The sequence below is a fragment of the Benincasa hispida genome, unplaced genomic scaffold, assembly GCF_009727055.1.
Source record: "Benincasa hispida cultivar B227 unplaced genomic scaffold, ASM972705v1 Contig1014, whole genome shotgun sequence".
In the NCBI taxonomy this organism is placed as follows: domain Eukaryota; kingdom Viridiplantae; phylum Streptophyta; class Magnoliopsida; order Cucurbitales; family Cucurbitaceae; genus Benincasa; species Benincasa hispida.
Window position 1 is genome coordinate 1 of NW_024063568.1, and position 6495 is coordinate 6495.

General features: G+C 33.7%; 1 long non-coding RNA gene across 1 annotated transcript; it reads left to right on the forward strand.

Moving 5' to 3' along the window:
* The first annotated feature begins 5112 nt into the window (after nt 1-5112).
* On the forward strand, nt 5113-5905 carry LOC120068795. Its single transcript, XR_005479358.1, has 2 exons — nt 5113-5480; nt 5617-5905. It is a non-coding gene; the product is annotated as an uncharacterized LOC120068795 (long non-coding RNA).
* Nucleotides 5906-6495: the final 590 nt, after the last annotated feature.

Here is a 6495-nt window from a genome sequence, read left to right on the forward strand (position 1 = left end):
TATACATAACCAGGTGTACGAAAGAGGTACACACTCAGTGGGTTATGTGTATATGAAAGAAGTGTATACTTAACCAGGTGTACGAAAGAGGTACACATTCAGTGGGTTATGTGTATATGAAAGAGGTGTATATATAACCATGTGTATGAAAGAAGTACACATTAAGTGGATTATGTGTATACGAAAGAGGTGTATGCATAACCATGTGTACGTAAGAGATTGTGTTTCCTTCGGGATTCACCAGAGATTGCATTTCCTTCGGGATTCACCAGAGGTTGTGGATCCTACGAGACTTACTAGAGGTAGTGGCATACTTAACTACAATAGGATAGAAATAAGTTTTTCATGTATGTATGTGTCCCAGGAGGACTATAGCAATTTATATGTTCCACTAGAGGTAGGCATCTAGAGAACATAAATTCCTAGCCTGATCCCAGTAATGGGGTTACTTGCTGAGTATTTTATACTCATTCTTTCTCATGTTGTTGTTTCAGATAAAGATAGAGATGCACCGGCGATTGACAAACGAAATTCGTGATTTAGCCACTAGGACCAGTTTTATTCTTCCGCTCATGATGTTTAAATTTCTTTCCATGTTTTTTCAACTTTCAGTTTTGTTGTTTGAAACTTACTATTAAGAGTTGTTTTCAGACTTATTATTATCATTTATGATTTATGGGTACCCTATTATTTGTTTTAATATTTGAATTTAATGAAGACTTTTGAACTTACTTTATTTACTTAGCATGTATTTTACCATAAAAGGACATCGTTTTAAGTTCCATGCATGCATGTATTTAGTAACGGCTTAACTTAAGTCTTAGGGGGTCGGGTCATTATAGATATAAATAAGATTTATATCAAGTAAAGGAAAAAAAGACTATGATTTAAATGTTACATATTATGTGATATTAAAACTATAGGTTATAAATATAATATGATAAGTTAGTCATTATATTTATTTATGATTAAAACAATTATACGATAATTGTAGGCGGTTTCTCCTTTAACCATGTGTGAAGTGGGAGGTTATATTCAGTTTTCATAACTGAAGGATAAAATGAAAAATGTTTTCATTTTGTAATGAATTGCTTCATTAAGTACACTTCTAATCGTTTAGCTCACGAGATACTACGTGATAGGTCAAGTGTTTTTTTCTAAACGATCGTATACACGCGTCTTTCTCTAAACGATTGTGTAAAGGTTTACTAAACGATCGTATGGCAAGCGAGATTCACTAAACGATCGTGTAAACAATCAAACCTGTTTTTCCTAAACGATCACGTACTTGCTGTGTTTTACTAAACCATCAAGCACAAAGTCTATATGATAGACAGTTCACTCTCCCACTTGCTTGGTCATATAGTTCGATCGTTGTTTCCTCCTTCCATCTACCAAATTCAAGAGAGCACACACCTCCTGGATTCTCACTCTGAGAATACCAATGTTACTAAGTGGTGGTGTCTGAGAGGTTACTTGTTCGTGATTAACCAGACGATTGACTAGACGATCGTGGAGGCAGCGAGAGGTTGCTGGTCCAAGTCTTCACGAGAGCGAGAGGTCTTTAGAAGAAGAGTTCTTTAAAGGTATGTCTCTCGTTACTTTTGTACTTATTTACTAAAGCATGTCATGATTTGTTAGAAGATGCATAACTGGTTTGTATATTTGTGAATGCTTGTAATTCTATCACAATGAATTTAGATCGATCTTGCTTCCGCTCATGGGTTCTCTTTGGTAAGAGTTCCTTCAATTGTAACAATTTTTCACATAGTGGATTTTTTTCTTGTGTTTCCAATTTATTGCATTTAATTTCTCTGTTATTTTTCTATTTATTCCTGTAGTAAAAGTGGAAAATATTTTCCAACATTAAACTCTTAAAATTTCATAAACTAATCAGTTAGACTTGCATTGATGTTTTCATTTGAAAATCGTCCATGCATCTCTCAATCTAGTTGTCTATTTTGTTATTAAACATTTGAAGAAAGTATACACACACATGGAATTGATGCATGAGTGATTTTAAAATTTGGTGAACTTAATAGATGGTCTAAATTGATTCGCTAATGATATTTTCAAAGTTTAATTGCAATAGTAGTCTCACACGATATTTTTCAAACAGATTATGAAAATGGTGTAAATTGATATACTTGTAAAAGTTCAAGATTTTAATTGTTACTACCCCAAATTTATAGTAAGTGAGTTGTTTCTATATATTTTGTTTTTAAATACTTTTCTATATATATCATGGAATTGATATTTTGTTACACACACACTTGACATTTTTTCTATCCTATCACTGGTAGATGCTGATAGAAGTCTATTAATTTTTTTTTTCTATTTTTGTAAATAGTTTGACATTTTTTCTATCTGTGAAAATTTTCGTTTTTCAAATACACCTAGAATAATATTAAATTTTTAAAATAATTAAAAATAATAGTAATATCTCTTACCTCATACCTTATTTTTTTCAAATGAAGTGAAAAAAAAAAGAGATAATCTAGATATTAGGGGTGTTCAAATAACCCGACAATCCCAATACTTGGACTACACAATCCAAATTGTAAGGGTTGGGTGGTGTTAGTTTTAATTTTTGGTTGGGTTGGGTGGGATTTTTTATGTTTTTTTTTTCAAGTTGGCGCGCACATCTTTATGATGCTTGTTTGAAGTTTATAATAGATATATTAGATTTTAAGGTTTGAGTTGGATTGGGTTGGAGACCCAATTCAGGTCATTCGGATAGCTAACCCGACCAACCCAAATTTTCGAGTTAGTCTAGAAAATTCCTCAATCGAACCCAACCCATGTGTCTTTACTAGATATAGATTTCCCATAAAAATCGTGCATCTGGTGTGTTTAGGGTACATAGAAGGTAAAAATGGAAAATAACTATCGGACTCCACCTATCCATCCATATATATATATATATATAAAAGACATCTATCAAAATCAATTCTCCGTTTTAGACATATTTTACAATTTTTCAAAATTAAACGGGTTAAAAATGCTTGAAAATTATTGTGAATTCATAGTCATAACACATAGGTTCCACGGAAAATCAAGAATTGGATTCGATGGTCAACGATTTAATCTCTTGTAAGCAAAGAATTAATTCCAAGTTTTAAAAATGTTCATCTTTTTCTTACTCAGAATATTCTCCATTTCAAGTTATCTAGTCTTGAATTTTGGGTTTGTTTGCCATGCTTCTAAAATAAGTGCTTTTAGTAAAAGCTCGTCAATCATAAATACTTTAATAATATATATTAATATTGATTAAATTTTATTTTTATATTTTGCTTACTTTTTCACACACATTTATATATGAAAAAATATTCATATACACACCTGAACTTTGAAATTATAGCAATAAAAATTTGAACTAATAATTATATTAATTCAAACTCTCAACTTTCGTATGCATAGTAATTTATATATCTTCTATTACGTTTCATTTGAGTAAATATTGTGTGACACTTATAATTTTATCAATTAAATATTGGGTTTTGGCAAAATATTAAAATTACAGTTTGTTCCACATCGGTTAAATTGAAGAATGAGGATGGACTTCAAGCCTATAAAATGATTCTATGCCTCTAGTTTCAAGTCGTCCCAATTAGAAACACTTTAAGCTTAGTAGGCTAATTCTTATTCAATACCTTTTGTATTCTCTAGTTGGATAGTGGGAAAAAGGTGTGAGTAGTAAAAAGTTTTAAGATAGTACTCTTGTAATTTGGATCAAGAAAAGAACTGTTCTGTGTGATGCCTTAAGTGATAACCAAAATGGTTTGTAGTATATTGATGTTCTGTGTGATGCCTTAAGTGATAACCAAAATGGTTTGTAATATATTGATATAGGATCCTAGTGACACTATGGATACGGCCCGCTTTGTAGATAGTTACAAGAGACCGGACCACGAAGTGTTTAGTCTCGTTATATAACGCCGTTCATGACAGGTAACATGACCTTAATCCCGAGTGAGTTGGGAACTCCTGCCTATGAGGACGGTCCTTTGATTAGCTACACAGATGAAATTCACTTTTTCCTTGAAGTAGGGGTAAGTAGATACATTGATGGGGCTTGAACGATATGGCACTACACACCTTCTCATGGCTCGAGAGGTGTCCACTCATAGTAGGACTATGATGTAACTACAGGGGCAAAACGGTAAATTGAACCAATTGTACTTACGAGCATCTGTGAAGGGTTATCGTACTATTGACTGGTTATATCCGATGGACACAAATATATCTATGGTGAGAAGAGTGTAGTTGTCGGTCTTTAGTAGAGTGCCTGACAGTTAACGGATGGTGAATCTCGTGACTAAAGAGTTTAGACAGCTATTCACATACCGTTGGAGCTTCAAGCTATAGGTCCATAAAGTCTCCTTGTAGTTCAATGGATTTAAGTTGAGAATCAAAGAATTAGTTTTTGGATCAGTTTGAAGTGTTCAAATTGACAAGAGGGTGTTTGATTATATATGATATGATTAAACTAGTTCAATTATATGTGATATAATTGATATGATATATGAGATACATTAATTGGAGGAATATGATATTGTAACGCCTCGACTTTTTCATAATTCAAATTCTATAATTTCGTAAAATTTGAGGAAAATCTTGTTAATTTCGAAATTCAGTTTGTTTAAAGGAAATATTTGGATTTATGTCGCATTAATTTAACTTTAAGTTAATGTCAAGAAATTATTTTAAATTGGAAAAAAAGGGTTTTCGAAATATATGTTTATTTTTATATATTTATGTTTTGGAAGGAAATAATGAAATAAGGATAAAATAAAATAAAATTTTCTTTTTATTTTATTCTTATTGTTTTTAGTTTTTTTATTTAATTATTATTTTATCTCCCTCTCTTCTTCAACTTGTGCGCACCACAACTAAAAAAAAAAAAAAAAAAAAACCCTCCGCCCGTAGCTCGGCCCTGCACGTTTCGCAACTCCAGCACCCCTGATCGCTGCCGCTGGATCCGCTCAAATCTGAGGTTTGAACACGCAGACCCTGCCCAGTCTTTCGCCATGCTTCGCGCTGCCACCCAGTCGGTTCTTCCCACGGCGAGGGCAAACCCAGTCGAGCACGTTATATCTAACTTCTGATCCACGCCTTTCCTCTGTCCGTAGAGTCGTCGATCGTCTTCCAGTCGTTAGATCTGTGGTGCAGATTAGATTCGGCTCCTAGCCGCCCAGCCACACAGGCTTCTTCCGGCCACTGCTCGTCGCACTGCCGCTGGAGACCACGCACCGCCTGACCTTTCTCTTTCGTTCGCCACCGTCTTGTCGGTTTTTAAGTGTTGAGACTGGTTGGGTAAGTGTTTTTTTTTAACTTCGGAGATTTATTGTTAACTAAGATTTTGGTATGGTTTGATTAACCCATAATGTTGGGATTCTAGAATCAAAATTTGGGTTGATTTTGAGGTGGCCCACCAAGTTTGAAGTTTTAAGACCAATTTCGGTGGAAAATTTGTTAAGGTTGGTAAGTCTCTGTGAGTTTTGAAAATTAACCTTGGACCAAGCCACAATTTCAGTAAAGATAAAACTGGGGACGAGTAAATTGGTTAATTGGAAAGGACTTAAGGGATTAATTTAAATATTTGATTTATTATAGGTGTCGCTTCAAGGCTTTGCTTGGCAAGGAGGGGATAAGCTTGCTTGAACTAATTTGGATTTACTTAATCTTATTACTGGAACCACCTTTGTACTGGGCGATAAATTTATGATTTATTTTGATGATTTTAAGACTAGTTACAAGGATAATTTTGACTGTTCTGAGATTTAATGGACTCTTTAGAAAAGATATATGAGCATGTGATAATATGTCTGAAGCATTTTAATGTATGAGCATGATTTAGAATTTTATGAGACATATTAAAAGTATGATTGAGCATGACCCTAAATTATGAGTTAAGTGACAATACTACTGGAATGTCTTAAAGCTAGATGAAAGTTGGAGCATTTGTTGATGTACATATTTATGTGATTTATTATGAAAGTGTGTAAGCTATATGATGTATGATGAAATTTCAAATGTTGGATTGTTTACATGAGTTAGTGCATGAAATTGATGTACTAGAGTTGATCCATTAAAACTAGATTAAAACACGTACGTTGAGGTTAATTAACATGACCTTGATGAGGAGATTTTAGAGGACTCATGATTATGTGAATGTTATATGTAATATGAAGTTAGATGCAATCTCTTTTCCTTTCCAGACTATGTGATTATATAAAAGTGAAGCATGTCCAAGGGCGCTAGTACATGAAAGAGATGTAGTAGTGCTGGTGCATATGAAAGTGATACATACCTAGAGGATACTGAGGTGTACGTAAGAGGTGCACGCTCAGTGGGTTATGTGTATATGAAAGAGGTGTATACATAACCATGTGTACGAAAGAGGTATGCATCCCTACATTCATAGAGAGGATCTGAGGTGTACGAAAGAGGTACACACTCAGTGGGTTATGTGTATACGAAAGAGGTATATAC